The sequence below is a fragment of the Balaenoptera borealis genome (assembly GCF_965194805.1).
Source record: "Balaenoptera borealis genome assembly, chromosome: 13".
NCBI classification, from domain to species: Eukaryota; Metazoa; Chordata; class Mammalia; order Artiodactyla; family Balaenopteridae; genus Balaenoptera; species Balaenoptera borealis.
In genome coordinates this window covers 17,316,584-17,341,233 of record NC_138870.1, presented here as the reverse complement: position 1 = coordinate 17,341,233, position 24,650 = coordinate 17,316,584, and positions in this window count along the sequence as shown.

Sequence of the window (24,650 nt, the reverse complement as noted above, 5' to 3'; positions counted from 1 at the left end):
TTAATATCAGATGAAGCAGAGCTAAGACAAATACATCCTTAGAGATAACGGGGGTCATTTCAATGATAAAACTGTCAATCAACTAAGAAGATAAAATAATTCTATGTTTTTATTCATTGAATAATATAGCCTTAAAACAGGAGAATTTTTAAGAGAACTAAACTCAGAAAGACAAGTCCACAATCATAATGAGAGATTTTAACATATCTATCTCAAAATGAGACAAAATAAGCAAAATAAGCATATATAAGATTTGAACATGTAACAAACTTGACATAATTAACATATAGAACACTGTACACAAACAATTGCAGGATATACATTCTTTTCTAGTTTACATAAAATCTCTACCAAAATCAAATATATACTGGGCCATAGTTAAGATGAATTTCAAAAGACTAACATCATACACAATATATTTTTTGACCACAGTGAAACTGAGTTACAAGTCAAAACAAAAAGATTAAACAAATATTTTAAAATTACTCAGGCATTAAAAAAAGAATGATATAATGCCATTTGCAGCAACATGGATGGACCAAGAGATTGTAATATTGAGTGAAGTTGTCTCACAGAGAAAGGCAAATATCATATGATATCGCTTATATGTGGAATCTTAAAAAATGGTACAAATGAACCTATTTACAAAACAGAAATAGAGTCACAGATGTAGAAAGCAAACTTATACTTACCAAGTGGGAAAGGAGAGAGGAGGGATAAACTGGGAGATTGGGATTGACATATCCACACTACTATGTATAAAATAGATAACTAATAAGGACCTCCTGTACAGCACAGGGAACTCTACTCAATACTCTGGAATAGAATTTAAAAAAGTGTGGATTTATGTATAACTGATTCACTTTGCTGTACAGCAGAAACCAACACAACACTGTAAATCAACTGTACTCCAATAAAAATTAATTTTTAAAAAAACCAAAGGAACAATTAAAAAAATTTTTTTAAATAAAATTAAGCAAAACTCTTAAATAACTCTTATGGCAAAGAAGAAATCACAGTGAAAAATTAAAATAAATGGAATAAAATTAGAATAATGGAAAGACTACATTCCAAAGTTGTGGGATGCCACTAAAGCTTAACTAAGAGCAGTGGCTTGCAAACCTTAGCCCACATCTGGATCACCTTGAGGGCTTCTTCAAACACAGGTTGCTGGACCCCAGCTCTAAAACCTCTGATTCATTAAGTCTGGGATAAGATGAGAATTTGCATTTCTAACAAATTCCCAGGTGATACTGGTGCTGCTGGTCCAGGAACCACAACTTACACTAAGAGACTACAAACAACTTCCTGACACAAATAAATACAGTTTTAGAAAAACACAAGTTACCAAAATTAACACAAGAATACATTTAAAAGCTGAATGGTTTTACACTTAAAATTTTGAATACTTAATTTACAAACCTTTACACAAAGAAAATTCCAGGTCCAAATGGCTTCACTAGGGAATTGTTCCAGCCACTTAAGGAAGAAATTATACCAATCTTACACAAATCCTTTCAGAGAAGAGGGGAAAAAAACCTACTCAAACTCCTTTATGCTGTCAGCATATTATTAAATGAAAACCTTAGAAGGATACTACAAAAAAGGAGGAAAATGTAGTATAATCACTCTCAGAAGCATAGATGCCAAATCCTAAAAATAGAAAAATAAATATGTAAACAACCTGTATCTATCACTATGTAAAAGAGAGAGAGAAGGAAAGGGAACAACAGAGAGAGAGAAATGAGAGATCTAAGCTGATGGCCAACAATGAGTTACTGTACCAGCCTTGGATTGTCTATTGGATTTTCTACCTGGGGACTTCTTGGTAAGTGACAAAAGTAAATTTAACATTTACCCATCTAGCCAGTCTTAGGTTTGCCATTATATGCAACTAGATGATTTATTGATACTACACCTACAAAAACCTCAATCTAAGCATCTAACCACTACCTCCTGTATTTCTAATACCCCAGTTCCAAAAATTGTGCATCCCAACTTTGAATGAGATCCATTAACTTGGACAATCACTTCCCCTGGTCCATCACCATTGTCATTTCCTTGTGTATAATCTCAACCCTTTGACATCCATCCCCTCTCTCATTCACAGAACCCCAACTCTAGTTAGATTAAATCTCTGCATACTTCATGATTATACATGAGTGATTCATATGGTTGACTAAGAACCAGCCAGATTGCTCACCCATCTCACTTTAAACTTCTAACCATGAGCCTTCACAGTTGACCGGAAAACTTACATTTGCTCATCAGTTAATTCTCCCCTTCTCCACAGTTTCACAGCTATTTCTCTTTTTTTCAACATCCAGTACTTATCCCTGCCTTCCTCACTCTCAGATGATGACTCCCTATCTTACTACGATAATAGAAGCACTCAGAAAATAATGCCCTCATCTTCCCCCACCCAATTTACCAACATATCTGCAACTGTAACTGTGCAAACCCTGTCTTGCTGCTGGTTACACCTGCACTATCACACAAGAACTTCACAGCGTCCCAGGTCAAAATCAAAATCAGGAAGAGGCTTAGAAAACGTGCACTAGAGCAGTGTTTCTCAAGTGTGGTATGCAAACCCACAGCACCAGCATTACCTGGGAACTTGCTATAACTGCAACTACCCAGATCTATTGAATTAGAAACTCTGGAGGGCGGGACCCAGTGCCCAGGGTCTTTCAAGCCCTACAGGTGGTTCTGATGTGCACTGAGGTTTGAGAACCACTGTTCTAGAAGGGACAGATCAATTATGTTGCTTTAATGCCTGCTCAAAACAGAGTAGTGTACAATAACTGTTTTATTTTTAGGGGGGGGAGGGGCACATTTAAGCACACACTTTTTTGACTTCAAGAAGTTTAAGAAAAATTTAAATTGCTTCTAGGTTCTAACACATTATCTTTCTAGATGAAACTGAAGCCCAGTAATGTGCCCAAGTTCATATAGCTAGCCTTGATTCTGCCCTTTATTAAGGATGTGTAATGGGCAAATCAATTAACTTCTTCCTAAAATAGTTGATTTCTATACTTCTATATTAATATCCTAGGGCTGCCATAACAAATTGCCACAAAGTAAGTGACTTAAAACAACAGAAATTTATTCTCTCATAGCTGTGGAGGCCAGAATCCAAAATCTAGGAGTGTCAGGAGGGTTGGCTACCACTGGAAGTTCTAAGAGAGAATCTGTTTCATACCTCTCTCCTAGCTTCTGGGAGTTACTGGCAACCCTTGATGTTCCTTGGCTTGTAGATGCATCAGTCCAATCTCTTCATCTGTGTTCTGTGGCATTTTCCCTCATATGTCTATCTCTGTGTCCAAATTTTCCTCTTCTTGAAATCTTGCCATTTGAGACAACATGGATGGACCTTGAGGGCATTATGCTAAGTGAGGCAAGTCAAACAGAGAAAGACAAATACTGTATGATATCACTTACATGTGAAATCTAAAAGCACTTAACTCATGGAAACAGAGAGTAGAGTGGTGGTTACCAGGAGCTGGGGGTGTGGGAAGTGGGGAGATGTTGGTCAAAGGGTACAAACTTTCAGTTTTAAGATGAATAAGTTCTGAGGATCTAACGCACAGCATGGTAATCATAGTTAATAAGAGTTCTGTATTGTATATTTGAAAGTTGCCAAGAGAGTAGATCTTAAATGTTCTCACCATAAAAAAAGGTAATTAGGTAAAGTGATGAAAGTATTAGCTAATGCTATAATGCAAATCATTTTGAAACACATATGTATCAAATCAATACTTTGTATACCTTACATTTATACAATGTTATATGTCAATTATATCCCAATAAAGCTGAAAAAACTCCAGAAAGCCCCAATTTTCCTCTTCTTATAAGGTCACCAGTCATTTGATTAGGGCCCACCCTAATCCAGTATGACCTCATCTTAATCTGCTTACTTCCACGAAGACCCTATTTCCGAATAAGGTCACATTCACAGATACTGGGGGTTAGAATTTGAACATATCCTTAGCATAAAGGAAGAACACAATTCAACCAAGTAACTCTTCCTTTTACCTTTCAAAGACTATGGAAGGGGGAAAATGAAGTAAAATTTGCCCCAAAAGAAATCCAAACTTGTACAATCCTCTCTGGACTCTGTGAAGCACAAACTCACAGCATCTATGGCGCTTAGGACCACTGCTTGTCACCACAGCCCACCCCATATAAGAAACGTTGTGTTTCCTGCTGGACCAAGGATGCTGATTCCTGGAATCTGCCTCCAAGAATGCCACTGCCCATGGGACCATCCCAAAGTGAGATGCTTCCTCCCATCCCACACTGTCAGACCTACCCTAAGGCCACAGTTTAATTCCAAACCTAAAGAGAAAATAAAATGGCATAAATTTATATTATTTCATTTTTTTACTGTACAAAAATTTTAATGATCTCAGTAAGAGGAATGTGGTATGAATATGTTGGTGCGATTAATGATCCTTATTTTACTTTATAATAAGGCTGACGAAGCACTTTACAGCTACGAGTAGAAATGAGAGCAGCTCTGCCCATTGTCTTCTTTGCTTGTTTTTGCATTATTAATTTTTCTCAATCTATTGTTTCTTAGTAGGAATCTTTTAGAAACACTTGTCAGTTTGGGGAAGGGTTAGTATAATTAAGACCGGATATTATAATCCATAAATCCGCTTCACTAGGTACAGGTATCAATAAATCGTGATACATCCCAATACAACTCCTTCTATGTTGTGAAATGTCTGCTGTTTTTTCAGGATGTATTGGGAAATGTACATCATATATGATTGTCTCTTGTACATCCAAGTGAAGAAGCCAGGACCAATTTGTATATTTAACATCAAATAAAATATCATTTTTTGATAATAAATATTATATAACTATTTGATTAAAATTATCTAGGTGATTAAAATTCTTACAATTTCTCCATATTTCAATGGCTCCCCTTACACACCCATTTTGAGAACACCAACCCAGGAAACATCAACATTCATCTAAAAGAAGCATCCAATAAATTCTCTTTTTGTTCTTCAATGCTCCCATCTCATCTCAGTTACCCTCTTTTTTTTTGCCATCACCAGCACTTCCATCTGACTTCAAGCTTCTGTGCTTCTAGATTGCTTGATGAACTATTATTTAAAACCTAATGTTATATTTCATAGAGAAAAACAGTCTCATTATCCTTGTATCACACCTCTTCACTTCCTTCTCAATCCAGTATAAAAGAGGCAGCAAAGTGTGTGGGTTAAAATCTAGGATTCGAGAGTCAGACAGACCTGGGTGTGTGACACAGAGAGAGTTGCTTGACTTCTCTGAGCCTCAGTCTCTTTGACATGGAAAGTGGGGATAAAAACAGGAGCCGCTAGTCTTCTTTGGAATATTAAATAAAATAATGTATGCAAACTGTCATCCAGAAGGCTTGTGGTTCTAAAAATAGAGTCAACTGTAAGAAATGTTCCTGCATAGTCAAGGTGTATGAAGCCTGGAAGTATCCAGTGCATTTAGCAGCATAAGATAAATGTGCTGTAGTAGTAGCATTATTATGCCTGTTGATTTCTTGGTTGTTTGTTCATCCCTCTCTAGACTCTGTACCATTCTATCACATCCGAATGTGGGAACATCATTCAAATGCTGACAGTTTGTTACCATCTGCCCTCCTTAAAATCTTGTCCTTCCCTTATTGACCCCTGATACTTCTCTAGCTTTTGATGATGGTTTTCTGGCTCCTACTTGTTAATTCTCCCAGCTTCAAAACTGAGATCTCAATTTGGACACTATCAATGGTCCAGCATTAAAGATACTGAGGCACAGAAAAGAAAAAGGAAATACAGTGGAGTAGGCTGGAGTAATCTATATCCCAGAGTCTTTCCCCAGGGCTGCTACTATATGTACTATATTGTTTTTAGGATTGGAATTTAGCATCATTAAAGAATTTGGTTCAGAAAATAATAAATGTGTAGTGGAAAACTAAGTTGAGGGCTCTATTTCTACCTGAATCAGGCGATCATGAACTTGACAACAAAACATGCTCTGTAGTCATCTGTCATGCAGTGCCCATGGTATCTTGGGTCCAAGTCATCTGTAGCTGGCTAAACTAGTTTTAAGGACAAAACTTCATTGTTGAATTTTTGGTTAATTTGTGCACTCAAGGCTTGATTTTGAATGCATGGTTCTGCTGGAAATTTAGGTACATGTGGCTTAAACTGTCACTTTGAGTGACACTTTCTCATATATATGCTCCTGAAGTCCCTACAGCTGTAAACCGCAGAAGTGGAACAATTAGAGCATTAGTTGCCGAAGCATACAGGAAAGTTTCTCCACCAGCTATTCTCATTTCTCTGGTTTCCATGCAGTCCCCCGGCACCCCTTCATCTTACATAAGGTTGTTTTCCTCAACTGGTCAAACTGTAAGTCAAGCAGCATTTCTGTGAAACCAGCCATTCTTTCCAAGGTTCTAGAGATGAGATAAAACTAATAAAAGCAAAATCTGTGCACAAAAGACAACTCCGGTACACAAAATATCAGTCTTTGAAGTTTATTGGAAACTTTATATTTTATATTACTAGAACCCAGAATAGAAGTTTGAGCATTTAAATTGAGCTTCTAGGATTCTATTAGAGGATGATTTACATTTGAAGCATCTAGGACATTTAATTTTACAAAACTCTGAAGCCAAGAAAATGTTCTTAGGATTTATAGCTTGGGGAAAAATACATAAAAGTGGTAATAAAAGGAAATATTCCATTTATACTTTCTTTGGGATTACGTATAGAGTTACATTTTGATGGTCTGCCCAGAATTTCAAAACCTTGGATGTATATATCAAAGGTACTCCGTACATGCCTTCTTCTTTGCCTCTATTACTTCAGACCCTCAATTTCCCTTGACCTCAAGCAGAGACTGAATGCCATTGATTTCTTGTCTGCAACATGCATACCAGGTTATCATGATCAGACCTGAATCAGAAATCTTCATGTTTTCTCAAATGCCAAATAGACACAGCCATTTTAGAAGACAATTCCACTTGAGAAGACAATGGCTAATTATGAACCCAATAGCTAATTATGAACCCAAATTCCCTGTGAAATATGGCATCTGATGTAGAGGAAAACTGAAAGGGGTCATTTCTCACAATGTGGGCAGCCATTTATTTGTATTCAGTTGCTTGCAATTCCTTTCAAGTTATCACCTCCTTCTTACATTTTAGGCTCCAATGCCGTGGAGTACACACTTTTAAGAGTCTAGCTACTGCTGAACAAACCAGGAATACTGTGCTTTGTGAACTGTTTATATTATGCATGTTTATACATTCCAGCATTATGCTGGCTTTCAAAACATGTAACATATTCAAAACATCCTAAACTTGTTCTCTTTAATGAGTTAAAATACCTTTGATTCCTCCAGTGACATGAGTCATAGCAAGAAACACTGAAAAAAGAGCAGTCATGAGCATAAATTTCACTCAAGCAGCCCTTGTATCATATGCAAGAAAGGCCAACATGTTATTATTTGGGTATTGCAAAGGATAAAATAAATTCTTTAAAAAATTTTACTAGTAAATGTAAAATGCAAAACTATAAAACTCCTAGCAGATAACCTAGATGACCTTGAATATAGCAATAACTTTTTAGATAAAACACCAAAGATACAATCCAAGGAAGAAATAATTGATAAATTGGGCTTCATTAAAATTAAAAATCTCTGCTCTCTGAAAGACAATGTCAAGGGAATGAGAAGACAAACCACAGACTGGGAGAAAAACATTTGCAAAAGACACATCTGAAAGAAATGTTACTCAAAATAAACAAAGAACTCTTAAAAGTCAACAATAAGAAAGTAAACAACCCAATTAAAAAATGGGCCAAAAAAAAAAAAAAAATGGGCCAAAGACCTTAATAGACATTTCAGCAAAGAAGATATATGGCTGGCAAATAAGCACATGAAAAAATGTTCCACATCATATGTCATCAGGGAAATGCAAACTAAAACAACGGGATATCACTACATACCTATTAGAATGGCCAAAATCCAGACACTAACAGCACCAATTCCTGGTAACAAATGAAGCAATGAGAACAGTCATTCACTGCTGGTAGGACTGCAAAATGGTACATCCACACTGGAAGACAGTTTGGCAGTTTCTTACCAAATTAAACATGCTCTTAACATATGATCCAGCAATTGTGCTCCTTGGCATTTACCCAAAGGAATTTAAAACATGTCCACACAAAAACCTGCACATGCATGTTTATAGCAGCTTTATTCATAACTGCCAAAACTTGGAAGCAACCAAGATATCCCTCAGTAGGGATAAATTGTGGTACATTCAGACAGTGAAAATAATATATATAATACATATATTCAGCACTGAAATGAGCTATCGAGCAATGAAAAGGCATAAACTTAAATACATATTACTAAGTGAAAGAAGCCAATGAAAAGACTACATGCTGTATGAATCCAAGTATATGTTATTCTGGTAAAGGCAAAACTAAGGAGACAGTGAAAGAATCAGTGGTTGCCAGGGGTGGGGAAACAGGGGAGGGATGAATAGGCAGAGCACAAAGGATTTTTAAGGCAATGAAAATACTCTGTACCATCTTATAATGACAGACACTTGTCATTACACATTTGTCCAAAACCATAGAATGTACAACGTGAAGAGTGAACCCTAATGTAAACTATGGACTTTGGATGATTATGATGTGTCCATGTAGGTTCAGCAATTGTAACAAATGTTACCACTCTGATGGAGGGTGCTGACACCAGAGGAGGCTTAGCGTGCATGGGGGTAAGGAAGGGGTAATACAGGAAATCGCTGTCCCTTCCTTACAGTTTTGCTGTGGATCTAAAACTGCCCCCCCCAAAAAGTTATTAAAAATAATAATTAAATAATTAAAAAAAAAAAAAAAGAAAAAAGAGCAGAGAGGAAATGAGTGCTCTAACGCAATTCCTAACAAAATTCACTTGTGAAAGCATTTCTAAGTTAATGGTCTGTACAGATGAGTTAAAACTCTGCCTTTGACAATCACAAATTCAACGAGCTTAAAATTAAATATATAATATTTTCTCATTATCGTTTCCCTCTAAAACTGTCACTGTATTCCCTGACATTTAAATTCAATATCTAGGCTCAATCAGTAGATACGGATGCATTTGAGATCCCTGAATCACCTAATACCTAAGTGCTCTAAACAGGTGTCTGCTAAGAAACATATAATCCATTTAGTGGAGGCCTATAATATTTGTTTTGTTTTCACAGATGGTGTTGGATTATTGAAGCGGAAATATGCCAAGAAGTTTTTAGAGTACCTTTCCATTTGAGTTGGACTTTGCATTATTTAAAGCTATGATAATTTAACTCTGCTCTAATCCTCCAGTCTGACCAAATCTATTATTTTCTATATCTCCTAAATTTCAGGTTTCCTGTTACTAACCCCTGCATCATACAAAAAGTTTCAGGGAGGAAAACATATCATTCACTTTCAAAGTGTTTAGTCTGTCTCCTTATCTTTTTCTTTTCAGAAGGCAGGCAATGGACACTAGTGGGTTGAAACGGAGTTAGGAAAAACAAATAACAGTAAATCTACTACTGACTGTTTGACCGTGGGGAAGTCATTTAATTTCTCTTTATTTCAGTTTAGTCATCTGCTAAATAAGGTAATAAACTTGTTCAAACTACGAAGTTTTTAAAGGGCAAACGTGTTAAAGTAGTTCAGGATTTGCTTGTTTGTTGAGAGATAATATAAGTTCAAAATATTATCATTATTTACGTAATCATATACAATATCTACCATGGGCCTTTTAGTTACTAAGGGTGACAGTGTTTGTTGTAGAGTAGGAGTTGGACAGTGAATTCAGCTCTTTCATTTTGTGATCTTGAGCAAATTACACTTGTGTTTCTTCGGCTGCCTAGAACCTGACCTACTTTTTTTATACCTGGAGAACGCCTCATCGTATACACTGTTGTTGCACTCTCTCCCACTATAGAACCTGAAAAAGCTAAAAACACACACCTATATCTGCCTTTCACTACTAGCACTTAGGGTATTGGCACAGAACCTAGGCTTCTCCAAATAGATTCTTCCACCTGAGACTCTGAGTTCGGATTAAATGAAATAGGCATTGAGAGTAGAATTTATTTTGTCAATGGGAAATGGCAGTGGTGGGGATGGGAGCTCTGGGAGTTTCCATAGGGCTGTTCCTACTAAATGGTGCTACTTTATTAGGCGAGGGGCTGACATGGGGATTCAGCTGGTTGTTCATGATATCTATCTCAACTTTATACTGAGGAACTGGGAGAATCCAGAGGATGAACTTAGGGTGTGATATTTCATATCAGAATTCCATTTATCGCGTGACCCTTCTAAAACCCTCATTCAAACAAATGGACTCAGTGGTGTTCTAAGTTCCCAGCAATTAGATTTAACTCAGAGCTGGTACAATTAAGTCCAAAGAGATCTGTGTATTTTTCAAGCTGTCCTAGTACACTAGGGAGGCTGGAGGACATGTTTGTGGTAGGCTGAAAAATGGCCCCTGACAATATACTCCACATCCCAATTCCCGGAACCTGTGAAAACAATGGCCCTCTGTATCCTCTGTATCCATGGGTTCCATATCCATGGGTTCTGCGTTCACAGATTCAACCAACTGCAATTGAAAATATATTTTTTTAAATCCTGAAAGTTCCAAAAAGCAAAACTTGTATTTACTGCTCACTGGCAGCTATTTATGTAGCACTTACATTATATTTACAACTAAATACATAGCATTTATATTGTATTAGCTATTATAAGTAATCTCAAGATGATTTAAAAGATGTACATAGGCTATATCCAAATACGACACTGTTTTACATAAGGGTCTTGAGCGTCCTCAGATTTTGGTATCTGCAGGGTTGGTGGGGATGGAATTAATCCAACACAGATACCAAGGGACAAATGTATCATCTTATATGGCAAAAGATGCAATTAAGTTAAGGCTCTTGAGAGGAAGAGTTTATCCTTATTTTTCTGATGGACCCTAAATGGAATCATAGGTATCCTTTTAATAGAGAGGCAGAGGGAATTCTGAGGCAAACATACATAGAAGAGATAACAATGTGAAGATACAGCAAAGAGAGATTTTTTTTAAAATACCTTTATTGGAGTATAATTGCTTTACAATGGTGTGTTAGTTTCTGCTTTATAACAAAGTGAATCAGTTATACATATACATATGTCCCAATATCTCCTCCCTCTTGCGTCTCCCTTCCACCCTCCCTATCCCACCCCTCTAGGTGGTCACAAAGCACCGAGCTGATCTCCCTGTGCTATGCAGCTGCTTCCCACTAGCTATCTATTTTACATTTGGTAGTGTACATATGTCCATGCCATTCTCTCACTTCGTCCCAGCTAATCCTTCCCCCTCCCTGTATCCTCAAGTCCATTCCCTACGTCTGCATCTTTATTCCTGTCCTGCCCCTAGGTTCTTCAAAACTATTTTTTTTTTTTTAGATTCCATATATATGTGTTAGCATATGGTATTTGTTTTTCTCTTTCTGACTTACTTCACTCTGTAAGACAAACTCTAGGTCCAGCCACCTCACTACAAATAACTCAATTTCATTTCATTTTATGGCAGAGTAATATTCCATTGTATATATGTGCCACATCTTCTTTATCCATTCTTCTGTCGATGGACACTTAGGTTGCTTCCATGACCTGGCTATTGTAAATAGAGCTGCAGTGAACACTGTGGTACATGACTCTTTTTGAATTATGGTTTTCTCAGGGTATATGCCCAGTAGTGGGATTGCTGGGTCATATGGTAGTTCTATTTCTAGTTTTTTGAGGAACCTCCATACTGTTCTCCATAGTGGCTGTATCAATTTACATTCCCACCAACAGTGCAAGAGGGTTCCCTTTTCCCCACACCATCTCCAGCATTTATTGTTTGTAGATTTTTTGATGATGGCCATTCTGACTGGTGTGAGGTGCTACGTCATTGTAGTTTTGATTTGCATTTCTCTAATGATTAGTGATGTTGAACATTCTTTCATGTGTTTGTTGGCAATCTGTATATCTTCTTTGGAGAAATGTCTATTTAGGTCTTCTTCCCACTTTTGGATTGGGCTTCTTGATTTTTTGATATTGAGCTGCATGGGTTGCTTGTAAATTTTGGAGATTAATCCTTTGTCCGTTGATTCATTTGCAAATATTTTCTCCCATTCTGAGGGTTGTCTTTTCGTCTTGTTTATAGTTTCCTTTGCTGTGCAAAAGCTTTTAAGTTTCATTAGGTCCCATTTGTTTATTTGTGTTTTTATTTCCATTTCTCTAGGAGCTGGGTCACAAAGGATCTTGCTGTGATTTATGTCATAGAGTGTTCTGCCTATGTTTTCCTCTAAGAGTTTGATAGTGTCTGGCCTTACATTTAGGTCTTTAATTCATTTTGAGTTTATTTTTGTGTATGGTGTTAGGGAGTGTTCTAATTTCATTCTTTTACATGTAGCTATCCAGTTTTCCCAGCACCACTTATTGAAGAGGATGTCTTTTCTCCATTGTATATTCTTGCCTCCTTTATCAAAAATAAGGTGACCATATGTGCGTGGGTTTATCTCTGGGCTTTCTATCCTGTTCCATTGATCTATATTTCTGTTTTTGTGCCAGTACCATACTGTCTTGATTACTGTAGATTTGTAGTATAGTCTGAAGTCCAGGATCCTGATTCTTCCAGCTCTGTTTTTCTTTCTCAAGATTGCTTTGGGTATTCGGAGTCTTCTGTGTTTCCATACAAATTGTGAAATTTTTTATTCTAGTTCTGTGAAAAATGCCATTGGTAGTTTGATAGGGATTGCAATGAATCTCTAGATTGCTTTGGGTAGTCATTTTCACAATGTTGATTCTTCCAGCCCAAGAACATGGAATATATCTCCATCTGTTTGTATCATCTTTAATTTCTTTCATCAGTGCCTTATAGTTTTCTGTACACAGGTCTTTTGTCTCCTTAGGTAGGTTTATTCCTAGGTGTTTTATTCTTTTTGTTGCAATGGTAAATGGGAGTGTTTCCTTAATTTCTCTTTCAGATTTTTCATCATTAGTGTATAGAAATGCAAGAGATTTCTGTGCATTAATTTTGTATTCTGCTACTTTACAAAATTCATTGAGTAGCTCTAGTAGTTTTCTGGTAGCATCTTTAGGATTCTCTATGTATAGTATCATGTCATCTGCAAACAGTGACAGCTTTACTTCTTCTTTTCTGATTTGGATTCCTTTTATTTCTTTTTCTTCTCTGATCAGCAAAGAGAGATTTGAAGATTCTGGCTATGTGGCCAAAAGCAAAGGAATGCTGGCAGCCACAGAAGCTGTAACAGGCAAGGAACAGATTTTTCCTCTCGAGCCTCTAGAGGGAGCACAGCCCTGGCAGCACCTTGATTTAGGCCCTAGTGAAACTAATTTTGGCCTCCAGAACTGTGAGAGGATAAATTTCTGCTGTTTTAAGCCACCATATTTGTGGTAATTTGTTACAGCAACCACAGGAAACTAATATACAATTCATTGATACATCCATAAATACAGCAAATGTATTTTCTAAAATATTGGCTGAGTGATTGCTTCAGCAGCACATGTACTAAAATTGGAACAATACAGAAATTAGCATGGCCCCTGCCCAAGTATGACATGCAAATGCATGAAGCATTCCATATTTTTAATGCATATTCAGATGTTAACAATAAATTCAAAAGAATGAAGAAAATTATTAGCTGAAATGGAAAATGAAAAGCCTAAATGTCAAATATATAGGTTTTGTAAAATAATTTATATTAACATAAAAGGATATAAGGCAAAAATGAAAAGAATAAATCTAAAGAAATAGGGGAAAAATCTTAATTAAGACATCACTGTATCAAGGTCAATGTCCTTTTCTGAGACCTTCATCATACTGCCTGATGATCCATAGGACTACAATAAAATATGAGGCATCTTAACTATAATTAGATATAAAATGAGGTAGAATGATCATGGAATGGTGATAAGAACACTAGTTTTTCAGGATGTAAACAAATGAGACACAGGAAAAAGGTTGTTGAGACATAGACAGGAAGAACCACCAATTTGAGAAACATAGGAATGACTAGAGTTATAGATGGCTTCCAGAGGGAATTCTGATTTAATTTGCATTCAGCAAGCAGCTCATGACAGCCTCATCTACTTTTCCACTATAACATATCCAAGACAGTGGTTCTCAAACTTTGGTTGGAATCAGAATCATCTAAGAACTTGGTATAAACCCAAAGGCTCAGGCCTACCCTCTTCAACAAGCCTGCTCTACTGTGTTCGTCGTGAGTTCTCCAGGTGTTCTGATACACACCAGCATTTGAGAACCAGGGATCAGGGAAAATACACAAAAGGCAAACTTTAATGTCATTGGCAGCTATGACTAGTCCCCCAGGAATGTAACAGAAAACTTAATTCTTTTCCCTCACTGCCCATTCAAATCTGTCCTCTGAGGCTAATTCTAAGCAGAAATCTAAGCAGATTCCATGACTTTTCTGATCACTCTCAGAAAATAAAAAGTTCTCTGGTCACCTTTAGTCACAAAACATTTAATTTTGATATTTAAGTGATCACTCCCAAGTGATACTCCAGACTCCATACTTCATTTAAAACTCCTCCCCTCCCCGCTCAGGCTAAGGAGTAGGTAGGAAACCTAGCGTGGGGAGATTTCTAGTTCCCTCCTTCTCATTCACTGCCCCTTTTCCCATCAGCAGGCTGGCTCTAGAGCTTCCAGATTTCGAGGAGACATATTAGAGAGAGTTAAGGCCCAAGAAAGTTCTCATTTAATAGTCACCAGTATAATCTGGCACTGGTTTTCCCTGGCTTGGCTGGAATCTAAGGCTGATTCTTTCTCCTGGAGTGTGTTTGTACTTTCTACGGAGCCCTGTCACTGGCAGTGGGATCCCCCACTGTTGCTCTCTTAACACAGGTGAGGTCTCCTCTGCCTGGACATTTATGACTTCACCCTGAATTTCTGAGGCCAATTCCACTCTCTCAAGAGCCTAACGCCCTCCAAAGTAGCTCCAGGTATATCTCTCTCTTCCATGTGGCCCTCAAGAGTCCCCAGAAAGCCCGAATGAATTCTTCCTTCCAAAGACTTCTGGCAATGGCAAGCTGTTCCTACAGCAGCCAGACTTTAGGCTTTTCTTTTCTTCTTTTCTTTTCTTCAGGCTTTTCAGGCAACAATATCAGTGCCCCAGACCCCAACACACCACGCAATTTCTTTAAAGGGCCCCCTTGAATCCCCTCTCATTCGGCTTGAGGGGAAATAGAAGAGACATTTCATAGCACTCCAAATCAAATGATCTCTACTTAAAAGATATACAACTAAAACAAAACAGCATGGAAAAGTAAAACAGAAAACAATGGGTGTCAGTGCATTAGGAAGCATCAAGAAAAATGAGACAAACAGCTATATTAATTTGAACAAAGTAAAATAGAAAGTAGATTTTTTTAAACACGGACAAAAGAGGATCATGAAAATAATAAGAGGTAAAACTCATAAAATGTATCAAAATACATAAAGAAAAATCCTTGGCATTTAGTGATAATTTGACATAGGCATTATTTAACACACAGTTCTCAGCCCATAACCAATTATATAGAATACGTATGATGATATAAAAAAATTAGAATAATAGAATTCAGAATTTTATATATATCAAATTTTGTAAACCTTTCAACAGAAAGTTAACCAGTGCACATGACTCTTCAAAAACAATATATACCTTGTGAAAAAACTTAGATAAATTCCGAAGTGTCAAAAATATGCTACCTATAGTCTCTCTCTGCAAAAGAATAAAACTAGATATTTACAGAAGAAATAGTAAAGAAGGATCCTAACTATTTAACAATTCAAAACCATCCTCTTAAATATTGGACCAAAAAAAATCTACAATTATAAACAATTTAGGAACTAATGATAATGAATGACCTATATCCAAAAGTCACAGGAGATGGTCAAGGCAATGCTCAAACGTAATTTTATATTTTAAAATAAAAATTTTAAATAGTTTTAAATGAATTATTTGTCCTTTATCATATAATCTTAAATTCATGTATTTGGGAAAAATCCATAGAAGTCTAGGGAAAGAAAATATTAATAATTTTGAGCCTTTGGACTATGATGCTGAAAAAGAAAAAATACCTACCTTTTTATTTATTAAAAAATACTGGCTGCTTAATTTATGTTTGGCATTTTTCTATACATAAAATAGTGAACAAGTCACAGGTCTTGTCCTAAAGAAATTTAGTCAGTAGAGAATGAAGTCATTAGATAATTAGAATACAGGAAATACTAGGAGTTCTTTGATAGTAGTAAGTACAATACAAGGGGCCAGGGAGTAGGTAGCTGCACCATCTACAAGCCATAAGGTGACAGTGAAGGTCTTATGAGGGACCGGATACACAAACGAAGTCCTGAGAGTAAAAGGCATTATCCATCAGGGAGAGGAGTGTGGTCAGCACAGAGAGAAGCATGTGGAAGGAGAGAGAACAGAGTGCATTTAGAGAACTGAAAATATTCAACACTGATAGACAGCAAATGATGAAATGTGGTCTTGGAGAGGTGAGCCTGGACCCTATCCTGGAAAACCTCATAGGAAATGTTAGGGAATTTCAACTTCATCCTGAGAAGGGATGAAAGTAGGGGTGTGACATAAGAAGAGGTACATTTTAGAAATATGGCAGGGTGGGGGTATGGCATGCTATCCTCTTCTTTCTAGGGTGAAACCTATGCCACACTAGGAGCAGAGGGGCTCAGGAATCTTAGTCAGTAGAGCCAGGCATAGATGGGAGATGAAGTCAAGCAAGGAAATGAACACTGAAAACCCAAAATGATGTACAGGGAGCCAGAAACTGAATACTAACAAATACTGACTTCTTAAGAAACAGAAGATCCAAAAGTGAAGGACAAAGTAAAAGCAGCCAGAGAGAAGGGCACAAAGGAAGGATACCAAACTAAACGAGAGTGGAGGTGCAATACTAGAAAATTAACAGAGACATTATAAACTATCAGAACTGAGGAAAACTGGCAAAGCCTCCACTGGTAATCTTAGGGAGAATAATTTCAGTAGAGAGTTGCACCACAGTTCTACTGGATTTTCTTTAAGGTCAATTGGCAAGCTACCTTTTACAAACTGGCCATTCAGTCCTACTATGTAACTTTAATTCTCCAGTCAGTTAAAAACGCATATTATACTCCCATTCCCAAGATGCCTAGGTAGGCTGAATGCGAATGCTTAGAATCCAGGTTGTGATTCCTTGGAATCACAGAGCAGTGGTTACTCTACATAAGGACTTTCAACAAAACAAAACAAAAGCTTTATGGGAAGCTTCAGAGTAATCTCGCAAGTGGATCATTAATTTTAATAATACTTGAAGCTTTTAATAAAATAATGTTAATTTCCTTAATGTCATTTCCAGCAATGATGGTGACATCATATCAAATTATAACCAAAGCAGTATATGTTAGAAGTGAGAGGCTTAGATCCAAAATGTGAATGATGGGAATGTATGAAATTGCAGCATAAAGTTCTTAGGGGGTGTGATCAGTGAAACATCACTTTCTCTCCACAGATTAGGAAATCTCTTCCCAGCGCCACTGAGCCCTTCTGATTCCATCAATTTGGTTACGGATTATTTCCCAACATCCATCGATGGCAACCACTGATATGTTTCTCCATGGTATTTTAAAAGTAATCTTAAGGATAAAGTGGAATGAAAATGAGTCATCTGTTCTTGCTGTAACAATTGGCCAATTCAAAATGTTAAGTTCCAGCTCTGTCATTATGAATATCACATAAAATAAACCAACTGCCAAAACTGATTATGTTGATACACTCATAGATGAAGTTAAAATTTGCAGAATTTCAGTAAATTGAAGTTCTAGGATTACATATGCATCTAATTAGCTTTTCAGTCATTTATTCAATCAATCATACCCAAATACTTATTGAGCATCTACTATGTGCCAGGTCCTGTTCCAGGTGCAGGGAGTAGAGTGAACAAAACAGACAAAATCATATTCTCAGTGATCATCGTAGTGTTGCTTTCTCTAAGTATTCATTTCTGAAATAAGAAAAATTCATTACACGTGACATTTTGAAGAGGTGTATGTTCTTTGAAAGCTTTGGAAACACATCTGTGATATATTTTTTCCCTTTTCCCCAAATCCATTTAAAATATTTCATCTCTCTCTGAGAAAAAAATGAAATAATGTTTCTTTTTTGAAGGCAAAGAAAAAGCATCTTTAATAAAATTTGCTTATTGCTTATGAGAAAGAATTCTAATAACAGCACAGAATCTTTTTTAAAAACCTTTTTAAAAATTATAATTTTAAATTTGGACTCTGTCAGCCAAATACTTGATTCACCAGCCACCTGAATATTGGAAAACTCAATAATCTCCAGATGTGTCTCAATTACACCAAGAATAAGACGAAGTACACGTCAACTTTTGCAACTTTCGCAACTTTCATAGCTCCCTCCTAATGCTTTTGTTCTGCTTACATATTTTGGAGAATTATTCATCCTTTTGCATATTCATGAGTGGTGTCATATAAAGATATGGCAGAATTGAGAGCTTTCATAACGTTTTCACTTATTCACAAAACATTATCACTTATAAATTCAAACAATATGCATAATGATAAACGCATAAACTTCTGTGCTTTTCTTCTTTAAATTCCGCAGCTACTTCATTAAATTTCCTGCAATTTCATGACTCTGTTACAGGCCAGGTCATATATTTTATTGTAATTTTTTTTTTTTAATTTTTTAAATTTATTTATTTATTTTTAGCTGTGTTGGATCTTCGCTTCTGTGCGAGGGCTTTCTCTAGTTGCGGCGAGCGGGGGCCACTCTTCATCGCGGTGCACGGGCCTCTCACTATCACGGCCTCTCTTGTTGCAGAGCACAGGCTCCAGACGCGCAGGCTCAGTAGTTGTGGCTCACGGGCCTAGTTGCTCCGCGGCATGTGGGATCTTCCCAGACCAGGGCTCGAACCCGTGTCCCCTGCATTGGCAGGCAGATTCTCAACCACTGCGCCACCAGGGAAGCCCATTTTATTGTAGTTTGCTGCAGAAAATTTTTACACTCTATGTAAGTTGATCCCCGTCATTTTTTCTACTTCGATGAAATTTAGGAGCTTTTAAATTAGGATATATTTTGACATTTTCAGTGGGTCTCATATAGACTTAAATTGTTCTTTTCTTACAGCTTTCTCATAATATATTATTAAATAAGTTGAGGAAGTGATCTCATTTACCGTGTTGATTTTTTTTCATTTAGTATCGACTATATTCCCCCCGTGGTAGGAATCTACTTGTAATTCATATATTGAAATATTTCTTGTCTTTCATTCTAATGTAATCAATCAATCATCTGATAACTCAACAAACATGTATTTAACCCTTACTTTGTTGGAGGCACTCTTCTAGGTTCCAAGAATATAACAGTGAACAAAATAATTCCTGCCCTCATACAGCTATTATGCCTTCCTAAGAGTAAGCGTTTTTTTACGAAATGTATTCTTTTAAAGATAAAATTTAGTTGCACTCTTTTATTCAACCTCTTCTGAGTAAAGTTTCGGTCATTTATGAGCACAGTTTTCCCACAAAATATACTTTAAAATCACAATAATTTAAAATATATTTCATATCTTTCTTGTATTTTATTTTTCCAGGGCTCTCTTTTCAATTTTTCATTCCAACACCTTGTGTTATAAATGTCTCTTCTTATATCTAAACTGTGTGGTAAAATCATTGGCACAAACAGCAGAATGCTCTATAGTTTTACCATTGAAAATACGAATATCAATGTTTTTAAATACTCAGTCTTGTACCTTTATGTTTGAGATAATTTGGGTTGATAATCTTGTGGCTGAGATTGCAGGTTGTCCCAAACATACATTTCCCCCCCTCTTCCTTCATAGTTGAAGCTTGCCCTTTTGGGGTTCTTCTTTTTTACTGGCTGGACCATAGACTAGACACTGAAGCTTAATCAACCATATGTGACCATGAAGTGGAAGCCATATAGTGACTATGGCCCAGCAGCAAGAGAGAAGGCATTTGGATCCCTAATGATTATGCAGGTATCATGCCAGCCCTGGGCAGGTAGCACTGAGATTCTATTTGCCTGAAAGAGAAAACCCCTGTGTTGCTTACAACATTGTCATTTGCGAATTTCTATCAGTTGCAGACAAATCTAGTCCTCTGTGATGCATAGTCCATAATGTATTTTCATAAATTTAACAGTCTTTGCTAGATCCTATATAATTCTGACCACCCTGATTATTTACTGAAGATGATGAAAATTTCAGCTATGTCACCTGACTGTTACTGACAACAGCATGATTCCCCAGTTCAACACCTAGAGATTTTTGTGAAAAATGAACACACAACCTTTTTTGACATCATTTTCACATAATCATAGATACCTAGAAGAAAAAAAAAACAACCAAATGAACCATGTGCAAAATAGCAAATGACTGGTGATAATAAAAATATTCGTATGAATAAAGGCAAAATTAGGAAAGTGAAACAACAGACAAATATGTTGGTACAGGTGGCTACCACCAAGCAGGCAGGGAAAAGATGCAACTAGAGTGTTTGATTAGTTAAGTCACATTAAGTTGCCCACAACCTTTACTTATTTTTATCAAATAGGATGTTGAGAAAATGTTCACTTCGTAAAAATTGTGACTTGTGTTTCACAATTTGTGTAAGAGTTAATGTAACTGTTGCCATTTTATCACTTTTCTCAGAGTTAAATTTTGCCTCCCCTCACTTTTCTGGGAAATCAGGATTCACATATTCCCCACTCTTCCTTCTTTCCCCCTTCTGATTGATGCTGTCTTAGGCATGAAATTGTACAAGGGGTTCATCTTCATTTTCTAACCAAGAGCTTGTACATTAAATACTAGATCCATCATGTGTCATGCAACTCTCACATGATGCTGATTATTTTTCCAAATTCCAGGGATTTACAACCACTGCTTAATTGCTTGAGAGCATTTTTAATCCAGGGTGGTTAACATTACTTCAACGGCGACATCATTTAATTGGCAACACTGTAGGATTACAAGCAAAAGCAAGCCTTGCACCAGAGACATCAAGTCTACCAAAAAAATAAATAAAAGAGAATGAAACCATCAAGTTTTAAAAGCTGATGTGAAAAGTGCCTTATTTAATTCAAATAAACTACTATAAAATAATCCTTTAAAACATGTAAATTAAGAGCCAAGCACCTAAAAGTGAAGATAACATCTAGCTGAGAGAGATTGTTTATATTCTGTTGGATGGTGGGATTAAATAACACGAAGACTCAAAATATACCTATGTATAAAGAGTTTGGTTCCCAAAACAATTTTGAAATATTTACACCATCTCTAAGGGAATGGCTGGAATATGAACAAAATACCTTATTTAAAAGTGCTTCAAAGAGTATATCTATTGTTGCAATTAATTTATTACCTGACATGTTGAAGAAATTACAAATGTAGAAGTCTATGGTACTAGATAAGTCTAGACCAGAAATTATATTACAATTTTTGATTATCAATAAACAAAACTGTTTAAGAGATTCACATGGGGGAAAAAAATGCTTTTAGTTTGGATGCAACTGAGCAAAAGTACAGCCCAAACTTTTTTTTAGCAAGACAAAACAGAAGTTCAAGTTACATATTAAATCTTGATTTTGACTCAAAATTTTAGGAGGTTTTAATAGACTACTAAAGCAGCATAGCAAGTGTCATACCCTGATACCACATTAACTAACAATATGATCAGAAACCCATTTATTCCATAAATGCAAAGTATTAAAATTTTACTGACTTTATTTTAGCTTTCACTACTTTCATTAATTTTATTTTTTTTAATTGTGCACAATTCAGTACACAGAGTTATGTATGGAATTGCTTATTGGTAGTATGGTATTGTGAAAAGTGGTTAGTCAGACTGTCCTGGGTTCAAATCCAGGTCTTTGCCATCTGTATGATTTCGAACAAATTGTTCATCTCCACTTGCCTTAATTTTTTTAAATAAGAAGAATAATAATATTTCCTTCATAAAGTCATGCGAGGAGGAGCTTATAAGGCTCAGAGTCTCAAATGAGAAGTGGGCACAAAAGTCAACTCTACCCTCACTTACTCTCACTTGCTTACTTTCTTTTATGTCTTTGAGCAGCAGCCCAAGGAAGAAAAAACAAGAAGACACATTTCTGGATGAATTGCTAACTTCTTCCCTCTCTTTATCCACCAGTGTTCTTGATACACTGCAAGGAAACTTAAGGAATTTGAAAAACCTTATTTTCCATGTCAGAAGCTATTACATCATCTTACTTGCAACAACATGTGCTAATCTTCTCCAGGTGTGATGAATTCTTGGGCCAACTAGAAGAAACGTCATAGGCTTGGAAAGCTAGAAAAGAACGCATATTTAAGTTTTTCAAAGTATTACCTCCATCACAACAATAAAGAAGGAAATGCAGAGTGATTGAGTTGGAAGGACAGGAGGTAATATGGCTATGCTTTTGAAAGGATACTCAGTCAAACAATGGGGAGGAAATGGTATTATCTGGATCCAAAGCCCTTGCCAAGCAGACCTTGGCAGACACGGTGAATCAGTCCCTTATTAGATCTGTCCGTCTCAGCTGCACCCTGTGCTTTAGAGTTTAGATACATCTACTCCTCCCACAGTCACAATGAAAAAAATCTATTAAAAGAGGCTATTTAACAATTAGATTCCCTGGGATGTGCCCATGAATAATCTCCTTCAATTCTTCACAGTTTCCTCCCAATACATTGGAAGAGTGTCTACATCTAAGTTACAGTTTTTTAATTTTAAAAATTAATTACATATTAGGTTCTGCATTACTATGAGCTTCACTACTCTTTATGGAGAATTAACATCCAGTTCAAAACAGCAGCCTCACTGATTTAACCTCCAATGGCCCTATATGATTGATAGGAGACTCGTTTACACCAATACTTTCTTATTCTGTTTGAGGAATATCAAAGGTTTATGAATTCAATTTAGAAAATTTTGATCTCTAACCATACTTTTTAAACACCTTCCCAAAATCAATTAGCTCATTTTCAATTAATTAAACCCATGAAACCAGGAGAAACATTAATGTTGATCATATCCCAAGAAGCTGATACACTTCAAGAAGCTGATTTTTGGCTTCCATGTGTCTTCTCTTATAACATTAATCTCTACCCTGCTGTTCTAAATATTAATGCTCATATTTAAAGGTAGAGGCACATACGTCTTAAAATGTATTTTAAAATTTAACCTGTGAAATCAATGTTTTAAAGATTATATTATGTCACAGTAAAATGTTTATTTTGCCCATGGAGCAGTTCCAATATGACACTAAGGACATTTAGCATTTGAGCAAACCAAGTCTTGTAAAGAATGCTAATATTGTCTTCAAGCTTCCTGGAAAGCATAGTGTGTTCTGGCTCCCTTTTCAGACGCAAGTGATAGCTTCTTAAGCATTATTCTTAGAGAAATGACTTTTCTTGGCTCCCTTTTTGATCCCAGCTCTGGAGAGATAAAGATGCATCTTACCCTAGTATACACTGGGTCATACCTTTACCAGATCGCAAAGCCCAGGTAAGACCCATATGTGTCCCAGTGTGTTACCTTCCACCTAAAAAACCAGCTATCACCCCCTCCACCCTCAATGTGCTTCTTCTGAGGGAATAAAAAGAAGGTGAGATGGTAAGGGTGGCCACTGCTGAATGCTTTAAGTGGGCAAGTGACCTTCAACAGGTTAGAGTAGCATAAAAGAACACTGGATTAGCACTGAAAGGAGAAGAAAACCTAAATTCTCCCAACAACATGTATTCCCTAGCTATGTGACTCTTCTAGTCTCAATTTGTTCTTATGCAAGGATAGAAAGCCAAATCATCACTGGTGACATCCTAAAAGCTAGCAGAGGGTAAAATGAGAACATCTAGAAGGGCAATGATTTAGACCGGGCAGGGGAATGGACTTTTAAGAAGTCTTTACTCCAGAGACATAGGACTCAGTTGAGTGATGAAGATGTTGGAACAGACAGAAGAGATGGTATATGTGCAGAGTTATTGTGAGGATTAACAAGGTGATATCCAAAACAATTATCCCCAGTGCTTGGTGCTCAACATCAATTCTTTCTCTCCTTAATCCAACAAGACAGAGTTTGCTTTTGATAAACGTGCTACCAACCTCATTCTTAGCACACAAAAGAGCACCTTAGAATTATGGAAAAGGATGGTCAGGGCCAGCTTCATGGGCATATAATCTGTGCTGTTGAACAGAATCCCACACTCACAAGGGTCCTGAGCTTGGTTTAATGTTCTGCTGTCGCCGTCTTGAAATTCTTAATAATTTTGAACAAGGTACCCCACATTTTCATTTTGCACTGGGTCCCACAAATTATGTAGTCAGTCCTGGGTACGGTATCAGACAATCCAGATTTGTGTTGATCAGACTGATTGACCTCCTGGTTTTCTTACTTCCTAACTTCATGAACTTCTTGAGTTTCTTTTTCTATAGCTTTAAAATGGAAATATCGATGAAACCTATGCGTTTGTGGGGATCAAATGAATTATGACTGGAAAACTAATTTTTATTCTGTAAAG